This window comes from Chiloscyllium plagiosum, chromosome 19, assembly GCF_004010195.1.
Source record: "Chiloscyllium plagiosum isolate BGI_BamShark_2017 chromosome 19, ASM401019v2, whole genome shotgun sequence".
Classification (NCBI taxonomy): domain Eukaryota; kingdom Metazoa; phylum Chordata; class Chondrichthyes; order Orectolobiformes; family Hemiscylliidae; genus Chiloscyllium; species Chiloscyllium plagiosum.
This window is the reverse complement of record NC_057728.1, coordinates 24,687,808-24,712,064: the sequence shown is the minus strand read 5'-3', so window position 1 is coordinate 24,712,064 and position 24,257 is coordinate 24,687,808. Positions and strand designations below refer to the sequence as shown.

The following is a 24,257-nucleotide window of genomic DNA, read 5'->3' as shown; positions in this document are numbered from 1 at the left end:
GCCATTCTTGTTTCATATGAATATTCACAATGTCAATTTTGCATTTTACCAAAACCAGTGTTAATGAACATAAGTTTTTAAAAGGCCTTATATAATTTGGATGCTTATTTTGACTAATTGTATTGTATTTTTCATCTGTGATTGTAGAAGTTTTGTATTGAAGTCAAACTAATATGTTCAGAAGAAAGTCTTTTTATATTTGTAAAGTGTTTTGCACAGTTAGTATTGAATGTCTACAAAATTGTGTATGAATCCTTTTAATATGTAAATAAATTTGTTCTGATTTTAAGTTTGTTCAGTTGATGTAGTGGAAAATATTTATTATTTGGATATTTTTATATACGGAAAGATTCATGGTGTTGAAATAATGACGATTGAAAATTAGGAATAAAAACAGGAAGTATTGGAAATACCTAATTGGTTTGACAGCATCAGCCAAGAGAGCTAATATTTCAGGTCTGTGACCTTTCATCTAAACTCAGGTTCCCGACTTTGGTTTTCTTCTTCACCCAAAAATGCTGGAAAGTTCTGGGGAAATACACAGGCCTCGAATGCTGAATCATTTTCTCTCCCCACAGGTGTTGCCAGATTTGCTGAATATTTCTAACACTTTCTATTTCTATTTGATATTTCTATTATCCGCAATGTTTTGCTTTTGAATGAAAATCACAGCTAATTTACTTGTTGGATAAAGTGGAAAACCAAAGCAGGAAACTAGATCTCAAAGCCATAGTATCATACAATGGTCTCACAATGCTACTTTCTGCACCCGCAAACAAGACCTGAGTGTTCTATATTTGATGGTCACAAGGTCTCTTTACAGAAGTTTTTCTGTCCCAAATTTAGGGTCTTGGACCACTGTTTTTGTGTGGTTGGAAAGTTGGGTGGCAATATGCACATTTACCTTTGGCACATGGGTTTGAATCTTCTTTGCTGGCCGTTGGAATCCTTTATTAAATATATTTGGTCAGTATATTCCAGGGACGTCCTACAGCTTGGGAAATGAGACTGACATTTTTCTAGCAGTAATCAGGGGCAATCTTCAACTTTTAAGTTTCCTACCACATGACTGTCTGTCTTTTTCATTGGCAAGATTAGTGACAGTTTAGAGTTAGTCCCTGGCACGTGGGTAGGGCCAGGGACTGATCATGGAGAGGACAATTCAATAGGAGAAAAAGGCAGAGGGTAGTGTGAAGTTTGGAAATTGAGCTGGTGTGGAAAACGCTGAGCAGAATTTAGGGGAATGAGATCTGGGACAGACATCTCCAGTGGAGAGGAGAAATGAAAACCAGGGATGGACTGAAAGAATGAAGGGAAGAGATGAAGGATGAGGGAAGGGCAGAAATGGGGATTGGAGAAGGAGAGGATGGGGAGAGAGATGAGGGGCACAGGCTGCTTCAAACAGGAAAGAGGCAGGGCAGGAAGAGAAGAAGGGGAGATAGAGGAGGGGTGGGACAGCAAGGGCCAGGGAAGGGAAGAGGGTGGAGGGTCAGAAAGTAAATAAAGGAGGGGCTGGAAGAGAGGGGAATTGCAGGAAGCATTTGGGGTGAGAGGAGTGACAGGAGAGGGAAGAAGGTATAGGGAGGAAGAAAAGTAGGAAAGTGAGGGGAGAGGGAAATGGAGGAGAGATGGAATGGGGAGGGAGGCTGGGGGCAGGATGGAGAGATAGAGAAGAGGGTGTAAGGGAGGAGAAAGCGGGAGAAGGAGGAGGAAATAGATGGTTAATTAAAGAGGGAATGTATTGGAAATCGGGTTAAAAGGTGATTGAAGTGATTAGAGGGAAGGAGTGACTCAGACAAGGGGAAGTAACTGGGGAAGGAGATTACTATAGAGAAGAGTAACTGGGGGAAAAGGGTGACTTAGGAAAGAGGATGAATGGAGAAAAAAAGATAATTGGGCAAGGGCTGTTGACTGGAGAGATGCGATCGGGAACAAGGAAAAGGAGCTATTGGGAAACTAAGATGGGGGGCTTAGAGAACAGGGAGGGAAGGAAAAGAGAGTGAGCATGGAGTGAAGGACAGAGAAAAAAAGGTGTGTAAGAGAGGGGCAACTGTAGAGAGAGGAGAGAGGGTTGGAGTTGGAGAATGTAGGCTTAACAGAGGATATGAGACAAAGACAGTTGTTTGGAGATCACTGGCTATGAATTGGGTGAAAAGACATGCAGATGGATGCTCAAAGGTGATTGGAATTTGGACTAGAGGAAGTGAAAGGGTTAGAGAACAGAATAGAATGAGCCTGAACATTGGCATTTTCTGTAGAACCAAGATCAGCAGCAGCAACTTTGAGTGGAATTTCCCCCTTTGCAAGTGTTTGTCAAAAAAGCATCTGGCCCACCATAGTTTGGAACAAATTTTCTCACAATTCTCTGTTCCTCACCTTATTAGTTATGCAATTGGCCATCCTTCTCATTCCATAGTTTGACAAGCAAGTCGAAAATGTATGTTACTTCTGGGATTATCTGATGTTAATGCCACAGGTGTCAAGCTGCACACTAATTTAGAACTGAAAATGTGTTGCTGGAAAAGCGCAGCAGGTCAGGCAGCATCCAAGGAACAGGAGAATCCACGTTTTGGGCATAAGCCCTTCTTCAGGAATGATTCCTGAAGAAGGGCTTATGCCCGAAACGTCGATTCTCCTGTTCCTTGAATGCTGCCTGACCTGCTGCGCTTTTCCAGCAGCACATTTTCAGCTCTGATCTCCAGCATCTGCAGTCCTCACTTTCTCCCTGCACACTAATTTAGTCAGGAATGGTCCCCTCACACCATGATGCTGAACCATACTGGCACAAATAGGTAAGCTTGCATCCTGCTTTACAAACAGGCATCTGGAGGTTTTAGTGAATGAGATGATGGACAGGAGGGCAATTACTTTACAAGCTAACTGCCATGCCTCAAAACCAAGGCAATCTGGACACAATAGCAACCAGGCTTAATAGCAGGATGTTTAATGGTAGAGGTAGAAGGTCAATGATCTGTAATCAGCGAGGGTATGTTCAGCTATCTTCTATCTGTAAGTTCACATTCACTGGGCTAAAACTCGTTCTAACTCTGTCACTGTGCACAAATTTCACAAAAACATGTGAATTTCAACTTTCACTTTTCCAAATATTGTGTCCAGTATGGCTGTCACCTACCTCAACTTGTCACCTTACTACTAACTCTTCCTGCCCTCTGTACTTCCTATTTGTTCTCTGGGGACACGTCACCACCACTCCTCGTTTATCACCACTAACTGTTCTTCCAGCCAATTCCATCTCACTCAATCCTTCTTGTTGTCTCTTGCGGAGACATTTCTTCAGCCAGAGAGTGGTGGGTCTGTGGAATTCATTGCCACAGAGTGCAGTGGAGGCTGGGACGCTAAATGTCTTCAAGGCAGAAATTGATAAATTCTTGATGTCACAAGGAATTAAGGGCTACGGGGAGAATGCAAGTAAGTGGAGTTGAAATGCCCATCAGCCATGATTGAATGGCGGAGTGGACTCGATGGGCCGAATGGCCTTACTTCCTCTCCTATGTCTTATTGCATTAAAATTTGTTGCATAATCAGGCTGAGAGGACCAAGACAGATGGAGGTGTGAGGTGGCAGAAATCAGGCTTCTCACTCCCTATGGGGAGAAAATTGTCAAATTAGCTGGAGAAGAGCATGACTACTTAAGAGAGGATCAGGAAGCTTCAATGGCCAACCAACCCAATAAGCTTCATTATGGTGTGCTGCACCGCTTTTATATCACCACCTTTCTCACTCTGAATCTGGGCAAGTTTTTATCCTTCTTCAATAAGTAATTGCTTTTTACACAGGCATTGGGGCAACAAATGAAGCTCCACTAAGAGGCCAGCATTGGATGCCCTCATGTCTACCTCTGAGGAAGAAGCTAGTCATCTTTCAAAGGATGTGCCAGCAAGGCGTTTTCCTGCACCTCCACCAGATCAGAGAACTCAATGGTCTATACCCCACTAAGGACTGCTGAAGACCAGATGACTGCTCAGCCTCAAGCAGAAGATCACCCCATTAATGACTTCATCAAAATGCACAGGTGGGCACAGGAACAGCCAGCAAGTTTGCAAGAGGTACTCATAAACTGGATTGAAGTTTGGTGGAGTCCAACTTGTAGATGTTAAAGCTGAAAGGGATTAGTCTATATTTGGGACAGTAAACCCTTAGCATGCTAGGACCCTTCGATCCCAAAGACAGCTGGGAACAAACACCCAAGTCTTCCAGCCCCCCTTCACCTCAACTGTGGAAGTTGAGACCACACGTAGATGTAATGGGAGGCAAAGAAGGGAAAAAAAACTTGCTAATGGTACACTGTTGACACATGATTATAGATAAGCTTTCACTTTTGTAAAGATATGTTCACTTGCACTGGTAAAATTGTCATAGTGTAATTTTCACTGTCAAACTTGGTCAAGTCGCACTCGTGTAATAGATGATCGGCCTCTTCCAATATTCCAAGGATGAAAGAGTTTGTAATTGCCAAACATTGCTAATCTTTCACAAGCCACTGACTTCTCACTGCTGAATAGCCTCAGATGTCAAGGATCCTTGGATCGTGATGTTGAGGACTCAAGCCACGACGATCTTTGTGTGAGATTCCTAAGCAGGTAATCTCTGAGGACTGTCAGAAAGAGAACACAATTTTGTTAAAGGAGCTCCTCTGCCCTCACACCCATCAAATGAAGCCTCAAAAAGTATTACATAGATGCTTCTCAGCGAGGTGAATGCCATGCCTCCATAAGGTGCTCTGAGATATGTGATATTTTTCAATTTTAGATTGCACGACCAAAATTTTAATGCTGCTTTGAGAGTAAAATTCAACCAGTAAGCAATAAGATCACCACCCCCACAAAGAAATTCTTGATCCACATCATAGACGATGTCTTTGCATACTTTCATTTCAGTGTGAGAATGTACCAGCTGCACCATATTGTCTTCCAATGCTAACTGTGTTTTAGAAATGGGAACTTAAAGTTCCTTTTTTAAGTGTGCTTGGCTGATTACAGGTACTTTGCAAACATGGCTGGGAGGGAATTAGTATGGACAATGTTTTCTTGCAGCCATTCGAATGTCCTGAGATGCAAATTGATGGCAGATGCATGGCAATACTGAATCAGTGAAGGCATGATTATTGCAATTTCCTTAGCAGGGTTTCCAATTCTAAGTTTTATGTCTCCCCTGAAGAGAAAAGCAGAAACTCCATCCACTTTGCATGCAGTGTCAGCCATTTTATGCACTTATCAGCAGTGACTTTTGATCTGATATGGCAAGGTTCCAACTTTTATGTTTTTGTGTGAGTTGCAGGCTCTGCTTCTCATCATGACCTTTGTGTTCACTTTTCTCTTGCTGTCCCTATGATTCCTATGACCTTTCAGTGCCCTCCTCCCAGCAATCCTGTTTCTGTTGAGCCCCTTCATATTAATATGCTCAGTTTACCCCAAGTGTCCAAGACTTTGGAAATTCACATGGAGTTAATGGGCCCACACACTTCCCATGTAGAGGCCAGAATGATATTAAGCTGAGAGAATTTATCAATCCTTCTGGAACATGCAGTCTCCTCCTATTATCTGAGGTTCTATACTTCTATCTAGAATTGCCTGCTAGTGTTTTTATCATTTCCTCAGTCACCCAGTGTGATGAACACCAACCCCAAATTCGAGTTGCTTGCTTTCCCTAGAACTCCATGGATTTTCCCTGACAAGCTTTCAATCATTATTGAGCAAGCCCCCAGGACTGACCATAGCCCATCACCCAGTGATTTGTCAGGAAAGCCTGATTGTGAACACCCTGTCTCCTGGAATGATGACCCCACAACAGCTTGAACTACCTGTAATGTCCATACTAGTTTGCAGCTGATCTGCAGGATAGATCATGGCAGAGTTCCTGGACTGCATAGTCATGGGCCCTGGACTCTGGCAGAACCAAACATCTGACTGAACATGGTCAACACACAGAATGGAATTAGATGAGCTCCTTGACTGACCGTAGTCCTCCTTCACCTCACTAAGGAATTCTCCGCTTTGACTTTCACGCATGATGTTTTCAGTATTTGTCGTGTGTTATGATGTTGACACTGAAGTACTGTGGTGCCTTACAACAACATGTTGACCCTTTTGGTTGTTCAGTTTTTCCCACCATCCACCTGCCTTCCCCTTGTACTAAAAAAAACAAGCAAGTCACAGAGACTAGCAGTCTGTAACTGAGCACTGAAACTCCTGTGCGCTAAAATAGCTATGTACACCACCTATGATCCCTGATGGCCTGATAACCTCCATGTACGTGTAAAGTGAGTGAACATTAGCAAGCTAAGAGCCCTGAGATGCACCCTGTGCAGATGCATGTATACTTGCTTGCAAAGTGACTTGACAAAAACATACAGGTCCTCACTGCCCCTAAGCTTTCGTGTAAAGTCAGAAATGGTATTTAAGTTGGTTTGAGATCAGACGTAGTGGTGCGGTGGGTCTTGTATTTTACTGTACTAATGCTGACTTGTATGATTGAAGGGTCAAGGAGAATGGTATCCTGCACCATGCAGGAATGTTTTACTGAAGACGTAGTTGGTTGATAGCCAGAAGAAAGTCTGATTTGGAGATGCCAGTGTTGGACTGGCATGTATAAAGTTAAAAATCACACAACACCAGGTTATAGTCACCTGATGAAGGAGCAATGCTCCGAAAGCTAGTGCTTCCAATTAAACCTGTTGGACTATAACCTGGTGTTGTGTGATTTTTAACAGAAGAAAGTAATCAGTGAGCTGTAGCCATCAGGTGCCCACTCTGACTTGTGTGTGAGAAATTTGTACTGCCTAGTTTGTCAGGGAAGGAAAGGAGAATTGGAAATCGTACAGAACTAAGCTAGATTCATGAGATGCAAATATTTAACCTTTATAACAAGACTCTAAACTCACCATTTAAAGCTTAAGGGGAAAATTGTAAGAAGTTTTCTCGAAGTTAAGATTCTCATCTTTTCAGTCTCTATGTTTTCCCAGATTTCTTGCCATTGCTTACACCACACCAGGCAGGGGAAATTTCTGCCTATGGCGTTTGGAACTGATATCAAAAGCAGACCAACCAGTAAAGGGATGAGTGAAACCGAGGGTTAATCTTTCCTTTTTTACAATAATATCAACTGATGTCTAACTTTAAGGGCTACTGAAGAGCTAGAAAATCTTGGAAGAGCTCTTACGATACATGGTCCATTGAAATTATACATAGTTTGCAGAAGGATCATGAAACAGATGTGTGTCCCTTCTTTGTACAGTTAAAGTGGTTCAATGCCGATTGCTGCCAGTTCTGGCTATAATAATAATGACCAACATAGTAGTAGTCATGCTGCTGGCATTGATGAAGTGCAGGAATATGTACCCACACATTTATACATATTGAGCCAATTTTACTTTCAACAAATGGGTGAGAAGTGTACCAATTTCTAACAATCTGTTTTGTAATAAACAGTACCCTACTGTATGTGTGTTTCACTGATGACCTTGGTGTTTAGGAAATTAGTGGTGTGATTATTTTGAGAGCATTGTTCCCTACATATCCAGATAGGAGGATCAACTACAAAAGTAACTCCTATATTTAAAAACGGACAGAGACAGAAAGCAGAAAACTACATGACAGTTAGCTTAACATCTGTCATAGGGTATTATTAAAATATTCGGTTGCTGGGCCTTCCCGAACGGGAAGAGGAAGGCCAGCTCGTAGACTTTCTGGAGCGATGGGTCCCACAAATATTAAAGTTGGAGTCGGGACCAGGCCAGGTGTGGGTGGAGTGGACCCACCAGGTTGCTCTACGCAGGCCCGGGTTGGACCAGCACCCCCACCCAGTTTTATTCCAACTCCAGTGTTATAGAGAAAAACAAATGCTCCTGGAAGCCTCCAGAGTCCTGGGGAAGGATTCCCAGGCCAGGATGCACAACGGTTCCAGGATAATGTTATTTCAGGACTTCTCTCCAGCCGTGGTCCACAAGAGAAGGGCATTCGATGAGGCGAAGAAGTGTCTAAGAGACCTAAATATTCAATACTCCATGCGTTACCCAGCAACGCTGCGCTTCAGCCATGAAGGATCCGTATATAACTTTGGATCCCCAGAAAATGCTAAAGAATTCTTGGACTCTCTTAAATAGACTGCGGGACTTAAACTGTATGGATAACAATTTTATTTTGCCCACCCTCCACTTTGTTTACCCTTTTTTCCTTTTTCATCTCTTTTCCATTATCCTTCCCTGGGGGTGGGGGTTGGGGGGGGGGTTTGTTTTACCTTAAGAGCGGGGTTTTCTTCTTTTGACGTTTTACTTAGTTACCTAATACTTGCTGGGATTGTAACTTTGTAGTTTTATATATTTAGATTTTGTATTCTGCTTGCATTTTAAAAAAAAAAGCAAGCAGCCCTGGAGCGTTGAAGGCTGAGGGGTGACCTTATAGAGGTTTACAAAATTATGAGGGGCATGGATAGGATAAATAGACAAAGTCTTTTTCCAGGGGTCGGGGAGTCCAGAACTAGAGAGCATAGGTTTAGGGTGAGAAGGGAAAGATATAAAAGAGACCTAAGGGGCAACTTTTTCATGGTACGTGTATGGAATGAGCTGCCAGAGGATGTGGTGGAGGCTGGTACAATTGCAACATTTAAGAGGCATTTGGATGGGTATATGAATAGGAAGGGTCTGGAGGGATACGGGCCAAGTGTTGGCAGGTGGGACTAGATTGGGTTGGAATATCTGGTCGGCATGGACAGGTTGGACCGAAGGGTCTGTTTCTATGCTGTACATCTCTATGACACTATGCTAAACACACCTAGGTGTTGGTTGGGGGGGAGGGGGGGTGTGGGGGGGAAGGTGAGTCACTCTCACTTTTAACTTTGGTTTGAAAGAAAAACTTTAATTTGTCTACTTCATTCTATAATGCCTGGGTCGAGGGCAGGGCCCTAGTTAGGAGAGGTTATGGTGGGGTTATTGATAGGTAGTTATGCCCCGTGGGAGCAAGGGGGAAAGTCTCCTTTCAAGTATGTTTTGTGTTGTTTTTTTTTAACTTAGGAATTATTTTTAATTGCTTTCGTGTAAATGTTTTAAAGAATTTTTGCATTTGTGAATTTTTCATGGTCTTTACTCAGTGTGTTTTGGGTGGGGTTCTTCCTCCTGGGGGGTCTCGGGCTTGCCTGGACGATCACGGCTAGCTATTTGTTTAGGTGGTGCACCTGGAATGTCAAGGAGAGTAATTCACCAATCAAAAGGAAAAAGATATTATCAAGTCTCTAAAAAGAAAGGGTTGACATAGCTCTCTTACAGGAGACACATCTACTTGATAAAGAACACTTAAAGCTACAACAGGGTGGGTTTGATCAAGCTTTTTTCCAATCTTTCAGTTCAAAAAGTAGGGGAGTACTCATTCTCATTCGGAAGAATCTTCCTTTCCAAATGTTAAGCCAGATAAAAGATGAGTCTGGACAGTATACACTGATCAAAGCCCTAATACATGGAGAGGAATATGGAATTTTGAATCTTCATTGACCACCCCCCGGTGCACCCCTTTAAATTTGTAACGGAAGCGTTCTCTGAGCTGATGGTTTTTGGGGTCCACCATACAATTTAAAGGAGGAGATTTTAACTGTATTATAGACCCAGAGACAGATAGCATACCTAAGAGCACTATGGGTATATCTCTTAGATCTAGACAATTGGCAGATCTGAATAAGGACCTAGGGCTAGTAGATGTGTGGAGGTGTCTTCATCTCCAGGACAGAGACTTTACTTTCTACTCCAACCCACATACGTGATTCTTTGCTCCCTTGATCCTTTTGAATTCCATATTGTCTTGTAAAATAGGTAATATAGCAATTGCTGATCATGCCGCAGTACATATGGAAGTCAAGATTAGGGACGATGGGATAGGCCCCCGACATTGGCATATGGATTCTTTCTTATTGAAAGATAGCAAATTTATAAAACATTTTTCTCAGGAATTCAGAACCTTTTTGGAAATTAATTCAGGTACAGCCGGTAACCCGTCGACCATGTGGGAGACCATTAAGGCTTATGCGCGAGGTTTGATCATCTCATATTCTGTGACCCAGAAAAGACAAAAGGGAGGGCAACAGCGTTGCTCAAGGCTCGCTTGAAGGCATCTGAGACAGTGTATGTTGATAGGCCCTCCATTACTAAGCTATAAAGGATCACAGCCCTTAGGGCAGCCTTGAATACCGCACTTACCCAAACAACAAAGAGGGAAATATTAATCGCAAAACAGAGATTATATGTATATGGCGACAAGCCTGGCAGATACCTAGCATATCTTGCTAGGGAAAAAAAAGGCTCCTCAAACCATTACATCCATTAGAGAAAGTGCTGGAACTTTGACTTGTGATCAGCCTTTAGAAAGTTCTATTTTGAACTGTATAAATCACAGGACTGTGGGGATAGGACTGAGAAGATAGAGTCCTTTAAAAACTTAGCCTTTCCAGGCTTAACCTCAGAGCAGGTGTTGATCTTGAATGCTCCCCTGACAATCCAGGAAGTACTCGACGCAATTAGACAGCTTCAGAGTGGCAAAGCACCTGGACCAGATGGATTCCAGGTTGAGTTTTATAAAGAATTTATAGGGGAACTGGCTGGGCCACTCATAAATATGTATAATTACTCACATAGTCAGGGCCGCCTCCCGCCTTCGTTGAGAGAAGCAAATATCTCTCTCATTCTTAAAAAATGAAAGACCCAGAAGATTGCTCATCATATAGACCAATATCCTTGCTAAATGTGGATTTGAAAATTCTTTCTAAAATGTTAGCATTAAGATTGGAGAGGGTCTTACCATATATCATAAAAGAGGACCAGACGGGATTTAATAAGGGCCGCAGATCAACTAATAATATAGAAGAGTCTTAAACATGATACAAGCCTATCAACAGGGAAGAATACTGGGGTTAGTTGTCTCCTTGGATGCAGAGAAGGTATTTGATTGGGTAGAATGGCCATATCCTTTCCATATCTTTTTTATACACTGGAAAGGTTCGGTGTTTTTCTAAATGGGTCTCAGCATTATACAATGACCCCAAAGTAGCTGTGATCACCAATGATTTAGGTTCGGATAGCTTCAGTGTTGGTAGGGGCTGTCGTCAGGGATGTCCTCTCACCATTATTATTCACGCTAGTAATTGAACCACTAGCAGAAGCTATACAAACTGACCCTAACATAGCGACTCTGAGGGTTGGTTCGGGTAAACATAAAATTACTCTCTATGCAGATGATGTCCTCCTCTTCTTAGGTGATCTTTTGATATCTGTGCCCCGCCTAATTCAAGTGGTCAACCTATTTGGTATGTTCTCCGGCTATAAAATCAATTGTATGAAATCGGAGGCCATGCCATTGGGTGGTCTCGCCAGTATATCCAATTTATCAGACGGATCTTGCTTTCCCTTTCGGTGGTCACTGGAGGGTTTTCTATACTGAGGTATTTTTATCACCCCAGTATTTGGTCAGCTGTATAAAGCCAATTTGTACACCTACTAGAGAAAATAAGGCAGGACCTTCAATGCTGGAGAGATCTCCCAATATCCTGGTTAGGCATAGTAGCCCTAGTTAAAATGAATATTCTACCTCGTCTTCTATATCCTATGAGTATGCTCACTCTGATGTTGCTGAGACTGGCGTTGTGTAAGCTCCACAGCTGGCTTGGTTCCTTTATCTGGAATCCTAGACAGCGCCTTATCAAATTAGAAAAGCTGCAGCTTCCACAAGCAAGGGGAGGACTGGACTTTCCAGACATTAGAAGGTATCAGTTGAGCTCTTTATTATCTTAGGTAGCTGATTGGGACCCACAATCAATTTGGTTAGATATTGAGACCTCACAAGCAAAGTGTCCCCTCATCATTCTTTTACTTATGGATAAGATGACAGCTATTATGGACTGTTGCAAAAACCCTATTGTATTAAATACAATTAAAGCCTGGAGGATCATGTGACATCTGGATGATATTCTTTCTCAAGGGAATATGGTTGTTTCATTTCTACTGTTGGATTGCTATAGATCCCTGGAACTGGGGGTTTATCTGTGGTCAAAACATTTGGTGAGTTAACCTTTTCCTGATTAGCGACTTACTGTGAAGGGGGAAAAAGTGAGGACTGCAGATGCTGGAGACGTCGAGCGTGTGGTGCTGGAAAAGCACAGCTGGTCAGGCAGCATCCGAGGAGCAGGAGAATCGACATTTCGAGCATAAGCTCTACATCAGGAATGAGGCTTGTGAGCCATAGGCCCACAGCCCCCTTGGCTTACAAGCCTCATTTCTGATGAAGAGCTTATGCATGAAATGTCGATTCTCCTGCTCCACGGATGCTGCCTGACCAGTGGTGCTTTTCCAGCAACACAGTCTTGACCTACTGTGAAGGAACAGCTTAGCCAGTTGTGTGTGTATAGACATGTGATTTGCTCAGTATGCCTGGTCATTCGTTTCTACCATATATGGTCATTGATGACTGGTCTATACAGGTCTCAAGTTTCCACATAGGCTGACTTTTCTTGAAATTGGTGGAGGTTTGTAATGGGACCAGTTCTGCAATTATTTGTTCAATAATTTTGTTCACTTTTGGAGGAGTAGTTTAGGTGCAGTGTGACATTAGTGTTTCTACTCGACTATTTCCATGCTTTCAGTGGTTTATTTCTCCTCTAGAGATGACCTTGTATACATCTTTGCAGGATTTGCTGGATTTCCTAATAATTCCTTTGACGGCTTGAGACTGTTGGCACAGCCTGTCCATTTGACTGGGAATAATGTGGAGATGATCCATGGTGTTAAAAATCTCCAATCTTTGTGAAGTGACTGAATTCTTCACTCATGAACTGAGGGCTATTGTCATTTGTCACAATATCTGGATTGCCGTAACAGCTGATGTATGCTTTCAGGGATTTTACAATCTCAGTGGTAGTTGTTGAAGTCAGCTGGTCTACCTCCTAGTCATCAGATTGGAAGTCTAGAATATTCAAGATAATCAGTTCCTTTGAGAATGAAGAATTCTACTCCAGCTTCATCCATGGTCTGAATTCTTTTAATAATTCATGGGATTGGGCATTATTGGCTAGGCAAATATTTATTGTCAACACTAAATGCCCTGGAGAAGGCGGTATTAAACTGCCTTCTTGATCACTGCAGTCCTTGTGGTGCAGGGACATTCACAGTATTGTTAGGAAGGGAATTCCATCCTGAGAATGAAAGAACAATGAAATGGTTCCAAGTTAGGATGATGTGTGGCTTGGAGGGGAGCTTGGTGGTGTTCCCATGTATCTGCTGCCCTTGTGCTTCTAGATGGTCGAGGTTGTCGGTTTGGAAAGTGCTGTTGAAGGAGTTGAGATGTGCTACTACAGTGATTCTTGGAGATAGTAAATATTGCTGCAACTGTGCATAATTTTGGAGGGAGTGGACTTTGAGGGTGGTAGATAGGATCCCAATTAAGTAGGCTGCTTTTTTCCTGGATGTCCTGACTGTTGTTGGAGATGCAAGTGGAGAATATTCCATCCTACTTCAAAGTTGTGTTTTGTAGATGGCGGACAGACATTGGGAGCCAAGACTGTAGTGACGTTTTAGTATGTGATTTGAAGAAAACAAGTGGCAAAATTAATTTATTTCATATAATAAGTGTTGCACTGTTCTCTTGTGACATGGAGAGTGAGAGAAAGCACTGAGAACATCAGGCAATCTGAAAGCACAATGAAAATAAAACAAGAGGGATCGAGAGCACTGTGAGAACAGCAGGAGACCTAAACTCTCAGTGGGGATACTGGTGCAATGGAGCGAGAAAAAGCACTTTGCAAGAACAACGGGAGACCTGTGGAGACAGAAGGAATACAAGGAGCAGAGTGGAGAGAGAACTGTATGAACAAATCAGTAAAAAATAATAAGGATTGATACCACAGGATAACAAGTAAATGATTTGTTGTTCAACAGGTCTAGTGATAAAGGAGAAGAACAGAATGAACCTGGGCATCAAGGAAAGAGATTAAAAATGTATCAGTACATGAAAAGGAGCTAATTGGTGAATACCACATACTTCTTAAAATATGTATTTAATAAGTCTGTTCATTAATTATTTTAGTCAATCTAATAAATAGACGAATGGTAGGAAACTTGAGTCTCATGTAATACACATTCTGTTCTATATGGGACATCCAGGATGCTTCTCATGGCCTGGATAACAGCTAATGCAGTTAGGAGCAGCTCAAGCTCCAGGTTTCTGAGCTTGAACTGCATCTGGGTGTTACTGTGAGACATCCATGAGGCTTAGAAACTACAGCATATTTCTTGATATGATCATCCTGCCATTCTTCAAGGTAAGAACAAGGCCTGCAGATGCTGGAAACCAGATTCTAGATTAGAGTGGTGCTGGAAAAGCACAGCAGTTCAGGCAGCATCTGAGGGGCAGGAAAATCGACGTTTCGGGCAAAAGCCCTTCATCAGGAATACAGCTTCAGGGTGTGCAGGCAATGAGATAATAGTAAATACCCATCCCAGACTGCTAAGCTGAGGAATGCCCTGAGTACATCTCAGTCTGTCATTCAGTTCTAAATGCTTTTCAAGATTATGGCTCCCCTAAGGAATGCATTCACAGCTAAGTCCATTGCATGGGTGACTTTCAGTCATAGGATGACTACAGCGCGGAAAGAGGCCATTCGATCCGTTGAAGAGCATCCTACCCAGCCCCACTCCACTGCCCTGACCCTGAAATCCTGTACTTCCCACAACTAATCCACCTAGCCTGCACATCCCTCAACACTACAGGGCAATTTTGTATGGCCAATCCACCCAACCTGCACATCTTGGGACTGTGGTAGGAAACTGGAGTAATGAGGAACATGGGGTACATGCAAACTCCACACAGTCACTAAGCTGAAATCAAATCTGGGTCCTGGCACTTTAGGACAGTAGTACTAATCAGTGAGCCATTATGCCATATATATTGTGTAGACATCGAGAAAGAAGATTGGGAAATCAAAAGTGACCATAAATTCTATAGTTGGAAGAATCAGATAGGCTTTTCTGCAGACACTGAGGTGAATCCAAGGTATTATGTTGCCTCACTGATGGCAGAGTCATGATGTTGCAGAGTGAATGGAGAGTCTTCCAAAGAGGGAAGGCGATTAGCCAGAGGCTGTGTTTCAAATTGGTGTCAACAACATAGTTGGATAAGGAGGATTAGGGCGGCACGGTGGCACAGTGGTTAGCACTGCTGCCTCACAGCGCCAGAGACCTGGGTTCAATTCCCGCCTCAGGCGACTGACTGTGTGGAGTTTGCACGTTCTCCCCGTGTCTGCGTGGGTTTCCTCTGGGTGCTCCGGTTTCCTCCCACAGTCCAAAGATGTGCAGGGTCAGGTGAATTGGCCATACTAAATTGCCCATAGTGTTAGGTAAGGGGTAAATGTAGGGGTGTGGGTGGGTTTCGCTTCGGCGGGTCGGTGTGGACTTGTTGGGCCGAAGGGCCTGTTTCCACACTGTAATCTAATCTAATCTAATCTAATCTAATCTAATCTAATCTAATTTGAGAGAACTAGGAAATAAACTAACAAACAGAACCTAAAAGGCATCAATCCTTGTATAACTCCTGGTGTCATGCACTGCAAAGTATAAACAGGAGGATAATTCAGATTATTTGTGTGGCATGAGGGATGGTACAGGAGAGTGGTCCAGAATTGGGGCAGATTGGGACCAGTTCAGGGGAAGTGGAATCTATATACCACAGCTGAGACAATGTCATTGCAACACAAAAGCCGGCCATTCAATTCACTGAATCTATGGCAGTTTATCTATAGCAATCCAGTCAGTTCCATTCCCCTGAGCCCTGAAAGCTTATTTTCCTCCAATGCTGATGCAATTTTCCCCTTCTATTTCCATCCACCCAACTGGCTGCAACTTCCAAATCATTTTCACTCAGTGCATTACAAAGTTGTCCCCTCATATTTGCCCTCAATCCCTTGCCCAAAACCTTCAATCTGTATCCCTAATCCTTGCCCATCAGTAAATAGGAAGTATTTCATTACATACCTTATGTAAAATATTAGGTTTAGTCCTCCTATTAGAGGATTGTCTTGGCTCTGTGGTGGCTGTCCATCTCCTCCCTGACTTCCCTGAATCAGATTCAAGGATTCCAAAGCAACTCTATCCCAAATGGCCATTTAGCATGAGCAACCCTAGATAATGTATTGAAAATATTCCCAGGCATTGTAATCACTTTTGTGTGAACATGTAATGGTGCTAATGTAGCAACCTGCTGGTACCTCCACTTATGCGGCCATTGGCGATTTTATTATTGGGTTTTACTGTCTACTCTTTAGACTGTATAATCCCTGTTCATATTAGAAAAATTAATGAACCTCATGATTATTATTTTTATGTATTTATCTGTAATTGTTTTGCAAATTTGCTCTTCCATATCTTACTAGTTTGTGGTCTTTAGAATATACCCAGTAATAGTACCTCTATTGTTTCTTACTTAATCAACTACAGTAGATTCTAGATCATCCCTCTCCAGCATTGTAAAATTCTCCTTAACTGATACTGCTCCTCTTACTCCTTTCTTACCTCCCTATCTTTCCTGAAGATCACATCTAGTACTTTGACATGGCCTTTTTTGAGCTCCATTATCACTACCAAATCATGCCCAATATGGTTCTGTGGTTGCAGCTCAAGTACCTTATTTACCACACATTATATATGTATTTGTATACACTGTAAATCTAATTTAGACCTTATATATTCCATCATGCATTACTTTATTATTGGTTATTCTATTGCTATTTGTCTTTAATAGTCCTTTGCTAATGTATTTTTTATTTCTATTGCTAAATCCTGGTACCCAGTCCCTGATTAGTTAGTTAGAATTCTTCCTGCACCACCAACATTGATATTAGGACTGAGATCTAAACACTGAGAGTTTGTGCCCCCAGAGGAAATCTAGAACACAAGTGCAACAGTCTTAGGATAGAATAACAAGCATTTAGGACTGAGATGGGAAATTTCTTCACTCAAAGGACTGTGGAGCTTTATTCCAGTAGATTATAGATTCTCCATTATCAAATATAGTTATGGCTGCAATAGCTGATGATTAACCATGATCATATTGAATAGCAGATTAAACTTTAGGGAGAAGTTTGGTCTAATCCTATTTCTATTTCTTGTGTTTGTAATTGTTTGTAGCGAGGCATTGGCCTGTATAATGGGCAGACAAGCAGCAGATGAAATTTAGTACAGAGAAGCACAAGATGGCATTTGACAGAAGGGATAGGGAGAGGAAATATAGCCTTAATGGTACATTGTAAAGATAACAAAGTGACAAAGGGGTCTAAGGTGTTTATGTACATAGATCGTTGAACGTGGCAGGAGTGGTTAGCAAAGCATTAGCCTCATGAAGCTGGTTACCTTTTCACAAAATTCCAGTTAGTTGGTGAGTTACTTAGTTGATTTCCCCTTTAGAAATCCACACTGACACTTCATAATCAACTCACCTTTTTCCATGCAACTGCTAACTATTTCCCAAATAACTGTCTGCAGATGTTCCCCACCACCAAAGTTAAACTGACTAGTTTGTAATTGCTGGGCTTGTTAGAGTTATACAGCATGGAAACAGATCCTTCAGCCCATGTTCCCAAACTAAACTAGCCAGACTACTGCGACCACTAGGACTTATAACTGCACACAAACCAACAGCCACTCTCAGACAACAACTCACCAAAACGAAGGACCCGATACCCAGCATGAGCAAAACTAACGTAGTGTACAAAATCCCATGCAAGGACTGCACAAAACACTATATAGGACAAACAGGAAGACAGCTAACGATCCGCATCCACGAACATCAACTAGCCACGAAACGACACGACCAGCTATCCCTAGTAGCCACACATGCAGACGACAAGCAATATGAATTTGACTGGGACAACACTACCATTATAGGGCAAACGAAACAAAGAACAGCCAGGGAATTCCTAGAAGCTTGGCACTCATCCACAAACTCCATCAACAAACACATAGACCTGGACCCAATATACCGGCCACTACAGCGGACAGCTGAAACTGACAACCGGAAGCGGCAGGGACAGGCCACTATAAATGCCGGAGGAAACACCACAGAAGCGCTTCACAGGAGGCTCCCAAGCACTGAGGATGTCACCTAGACAGGGGACGAAACGTTTGCAACAAAAACTTCCAGCTCGGCGAACAGAACCACAGCAATGATGCCTCTACAGTAATCCTGATTTAAACGTCTTTTTCTTTTAATCCCTATTCTGACTTCACCTGATATTGTCTATGCTGGTACAAATTGCACCTTTTAATTAGTTTGGAAAAGTGTAGGAACCAAGGGTGAACAATAAAGAAGACCAGGGTTCACAAAGTTAAGAGTGCAGTTAGAATGGTAATTTTTAAGCAGGTATGTTTTTCTAATTAAATGTTTATCATAATAACCAGCTGTTACTAGAGGACACAGATATTGTAACATAAAAAGTGTGTCAGAACTATTATCTTTCAGGTGAGGCATAAACTAAAGCAAAAGTAGGGATTTACTACTGAAGCTGTTATATTCTGGTCAGGCCACATTTAAAATACTGTGAACAGTTTTGGGCCCTTATCTAAGAAAGTATGTCCTGGCCTTGGGAGGAGTCCAGAGATTTACAAGAATGATTCCAGGGATGAAGGGCTTGTCATATGATGAATGGTTGAGGAGTGTAGGTCTGTACTTGATGGAGTTAAGAAGGATGAGGAGGAATCTCATTGAAACTTAGAGAATGCTGAGATGCCTGGATAAAGTGGACATAGAGAAGGTGTTTCTATTGGTAGGAGAGACAAGAACCTTAGAGTGACGGGATGATCCCTTAGAACTGAGATGAAGAGGAATTTCAGAGATGAGGAATTTCTTCGGACAATAGGTGGTGAATCTGTGGAATGTATTGCCACAGAAGGCAGTGGAGGCCAAGTGATTGAGTGTATTTAAGACCGAGATAGATAGTAACGGGATCAAAGAATTACCAGGAGAAAGCAGGATAATGTGATTGAGAAATATATTAGCCATGATCGAATGGTGATGTGGACTCAGTGGACTGAATGGCCTAATTTTGCACCTATGTTCTATGGTCTTATGGTTTAAGCCTCCGCCTGTTTAGGTAATTGTTATCTATTAAGCAACATTACCAAAATATATGAGGCTTCTTTCTGTCTGCCTACTAATAGCACCTCTGGTGTTCTGCAACATGAAATTTCTTTACTTTATTGATTTCAATATTTATTTTAACTAATGATACAAAGTAGTAAACAAACATCAATATTCTTCTTTCTTACTCCTTTTCTTATTTGGAAAGGCATGGCAGAATTGTAACTGTGACTGGACATTCCCAATGACAAAACAGAAACTGGATGCTATTTGTGTTCTCATTTCTACGTGATTCCATTTAAAATTTGAAGAGCCAACAATGTTCATGAAGATACGAACAATTACGGGGATATGTTTTCAGTGTGTTATAAAAGAACATTATGAACAAACAATGAGGCTCTTTGTCAATACCATAACTACACTACTTAACTCCACTAAGGGTGGAGTTATCCAACAAGCAAAACTAATGTCATTTACAAAATACCGTGCAAGGAGTGGGACAAACACTACATTGGACAAACAGGCAGAAAACTAGCCACCAGGATACATGAACATCAACTAGCCATAAAACAACATGACCCTCTCTCACTAGCATCCTTACATATAGATGAGGAAGGACACCACTTTGACTGGGACAACACATCCATCCTAGGACAAGCCAAACAGGAGCATGCATGAGAATTCCTGGAAGCATGACATTCCAACTGGAACTCTATCAACAAACACATCGAGAGCACAAATGTGGCATGACAGTTTTCAAATTTAAATTTGATTTGTAACCATTTCATATTACATTTATTTCACTTTATCCATAATTATTGACTGAAATGAGAGAGTTAAATGCATTGACACTCTTTGGTTGCAGCAAAGGGATAAGGAAGAGTGTTTGATGATGGGAATCATTCCATCTGTGCAGAACACTTCAGGTGTGTCTTTCTTTGCAGGTGTGTTAGGGACATTACTTTCCCATATTTCATGAAACAATATTATTGTTCACTCTTTCTTCAATATTCATTTTTGTGTCCAGTGTTATAATGGAAATATATGGGACATGGCTGCACATGCAGACTTAGCTTCTCTCCCTTCTGCCTGTTGTAAAAGACATTTTCCAAGATCCTTCTCAGTGACGATGTATTAATTGCTGTGGGTAAACTCAAAACCCTGCCAACACAGAGATCGACTACATGGCCAGTTCCATCACTGCTCTCCACTTTCTTCGTTTAACAACAGTTCCCAGCATCTCCCACTACACCTCCCTACCATTACATGTAACCTTTATACAAATGTGAACCAGGTAACTCAACATTCACGTGCACCACTGATTTTATTATGAAGATAGAACATAATTACAAAAGGTTTTAGTGTCATCATGGTAGGCAAATGCATTGCAAGTTATAACCTGCCAGAAGTCCTGACTTGCCACAAAAATACCAGAGTCAAATTTGAACCAGTAATTGGGTAAGTGAAATTTAATCTCCCACCTGTTTATGCTCCCCTGTCCACCACGTTTCCTGTTCTTGCATGCCCCTTCAAATACCACCTACCCTCCCAAATCCCTGCATATTTTTCCAGTTTCATTTATGCCTACTTTACAACAGAGGAATCACAGAGGCTAAATACACAGACTTTGCAATGTAAAATGCTGTGGCTTACTAACTGAACAACTTAATCTAAGAGCCTGACTCAGTCACATTCTGCAAACACCAGATTTTGTTATAAAGCTTTTGTAATAATAAAGTTCTCAGTCACACATAATGATATTTTAGAATGAAAAGGTTTAGGAATCAAATTTGGGATTTTCCCAGAGGAAGAGGCCATAAATTCTAAAAGAATCTGCTACAAACTCATTACAATCTGTTGTGGGGAAAATCAACAGCTTCAGAGTCAGAGTCGGGGTTCAACAACAGAACTTATTATACAAGGAAATCCTGGAGCTCTGGGTAGAGAAAGACACCAACAGCACAGTGTCAGCTGTGATTCTTCTCTCAACCTGGAGCACATGTCAAGATACTTTTATACATTTTGTGATATAATAGGTAAATGATGAGGTTATTGTCTCTGGAACATATTTTGTTTGTTGTAAACATTGCAGAATTGTTGATAGTTTCGATGAAGTCACTGTCAGTCCCAGCACAGCCTTTGTTAATTTCAGTGCAGTCATTGTCCATTTCAGCGCAGACATTGTCAGTTTCAATGTCTGTGTGGAAGTCCATTGCTGTAGTAATGGGTGCTAATTGCTCTTCCTGAGAAAGACGATTACTGCAGCCCTGATAAACACCCAAGGCCCACACAGAATACCAGTATGAGTGCAATGCAAAGGAATATCCCGTGTGCCAAATAGGGTCCCCAGATTTAACTATCAACCAATTTAGTCAGCTATCTATAATTGTGGCTCCTTGTCAAAAATTATCTATCTGGTCTCGGATATACTTGATGGCTTCTGTAATGCTATAAGAGACATCAATAACATGGGTGACATAACTGTCACCAATAACTGTACAAACTGCCCCTTGCTGTGCTAATTGATAATCCATTGTGTAACATGTCTGCTGTGTATAGAGTCTGAGTTCAGCCAACTCTGTATTAATTGCTTCCAGAACTTTCATGGCATTATTGCCTAAGATAGTCAGGCCACGTACATGGTAATTTTGGTTTTTAGCACTGACAATCTCTGCTGCACCCCCCAATGGTGGAGATCCCAAGAATCCATATCCCAGTGGTGACTCCAAAGTGGTGGGGACCTGCAAGTCAGCAGGGAACTCCTGACTGACGGAGCGGGTTACTATCCTTCTCCAAACATGTCCCCCACTGGGACATGGTACAGTAAGGGGTGCAATTGTTCCCACCATGAACAGGTTTGGGAGGTGTGGGGCGTCTGCCACATACGTCGCCTTAAATTGAAAAACAAATCCTTTTGCCGCTTGGTAACATACATTGTCCTGTCCTTCCATCTATCTGTCCATCCATGTCACCCCTGATCACCCGGGTGCACTCCCTACCCCCCACCCCACCCTCCCGCCCCCAAAAGCTGGTAAGTGTTGAAGAGCTATGTCCATGTGGCAGAGCTGATATGGGTGCCATTGCACTGACCACGTATGAATTATCTACCTGTGATCACATTCAAGCATGCCTGCTCGCTGCAGGTGCAGGTAAACTGTCCCCTAGTGACTGTAAGCACTGATAGGTACACTGAGTCTGGACACGAGTCATTTTTGGGAACCAGAGCATACCCATCCCTGCCCTGTGATACAGAGTGGGTAATTACCAGGTTTTAAATGGGTCTTCCCTTCCCTATGCTGGGGGGGCTCAGCCCCATGGGCTGGTGGTCCTGCCCAGCTGCACAAATCCCCATTTGTATTTCCCTATCTGCCCCTTACATGGCACTCCTGAGGTGTCTACTGTGTACAGGTCGTGAGGGTGGCCCCAAATAGGGATTCTAATGATTCTACATTCCTGATGAAGGGCTTTTGCCCGAAATGTTGATTTTCCTGCTCCTTGGATGCTGCCTGACCTGCTGTGCTTTTCCAGCACCACACTAATCTAGATTCTACTGATCATGCCAGTGGGTAGCAGACAGTATGGTTTCCATGTAATCTTAGGTGGGTTTTATAGAAGAGGTTATCTTCTAATTCCGACATGCTCCTGAAAGTCGCGATATTTAAACACAGTGAAATATGTACAGGTATATACATTTTTGCAGTTAAAATAAAGTTATCAGTCAAAGTCTTTGTCTTCGTCAGGAGATGCAGTCGTGCTTCTGTGTGGTTTGTTCTGCTGTGTTTTCGGTACTCCCTCCAGGATGATTGTCGTGCCCGCCATTCCAGTCTGCACCTGGGGAATGGTCAATGACATTAGTTTGGTCACAGGAGTCTTTAAACGGTTTTAATTGGGTCCAGTGTTTCCATGTGCCTTTCCCTTTAATATCTGTGCAGGCCCAGGTGTCCCCACTTATTACCATGTCGTATGGCCTATTCCATTTTGGGGCAAAGCCTGGTTTGTCGGGCAGTGCTTGCGCCAGGACACGGCTTCCTGCTGCTGGGACTTTAGGAAAGCTTTCAAGCTCCCCTGCCTTGTCCTTTTTGTCGTGCTTATCAATTACAGATTTCCACATCCCTTTCAATTGGGTGCTTAATTCTATCACATACCGCCGAATTTTGTCCTTTAGTGGATCCACATCGGGGCCAGCTGTGATTATTGTCTCTGGCAATTGCATTGCTCACCTGGTCACTAATTCATATGGTATTAGCCCGGTTACCTGATTCGTGCTGGCTCTTAATCTCATTAATATGGCTGGCAGCACTTCAGCCCATGTTCTGCTTGATGTTTGCATCATCTTAGCTAAAGTAATTTTGAGCGTTCTATTCATTCTCTCTGCCATCCATGAATTCTGGGGGTGATATGGAATGTGAAATTTTTGTCTAATGCTGAATAATTCATGACCTTGCCTGTGAAATGCGTCCCTTGGTCGGAGTCAATCTGGAGGGGTACCTCCCCCCCCCCCCACCTCAGGATTACCTTCTCCGCTAATATTCTGCCTGTAGTGGCCGCAGTGCAGCTTTTGGTCGGGAATGTTTCTCCCCACTGGGTGAATTGGTCTATGATGACCAGGCAGTACGTTTTTCCATGGGAAGGTGGTAGTGCCCCTGTAAAATCCACCTGAAGGCATTCCCAGGGTCCCCTAGGTCAGTGCTGGTGTCCCATCCTAATGTTTATGAGTCTCCATAGGTTATGTTGTGCACAAACTATGCATCTGCAGCAGTAGTTGGTCACTTCTCTTCCCACTCTCTTCCATCACCACTCTCTCCCAAGGGTTGCTATCATGGCCTCTCTACCTGTAATGGAGGGCCCGTGGTGTAGTTCAAGCAATGTGTTCTGCATATACGCTGGTGCTACCACCTTGTCTGCTCGCCTCCAGACACCATCCTCCCCTTTGAATGCCCCTGGCAGAATCCATTGCTCTGTCTCTTCCTGTGGGGTGTCCTCCTATAGCTGCTGAATTTGGATAGTGTCTTTTACTAATTCATTAGTGGCTATTCCAGGCTTGTTAATGGCTTCTTGTTCTAGGGCTTTCTGAGCTGTTCGGTCTGCTGCCTGGTTTCCTTTGAATTTTAGCCAACTTGGTCTCTCTTTCGTTGGCTC

The 24,257-nt window shown here is 42.5% G+C and overlaps 1 long non-coding RNA gene across 1 annotated transcript in view; it reads left to right on the top strand.

Annotated features, from left to right (window-relative positions):
• Nucleotides 1–24,257, top strand: part of LOC122559595 — a 49,315-nt gene that overhangs the window by 10,502 nt on the left and 14,556 nt on the right. The gene's annotated exons all lie outside the window — the stretch shown is intronic.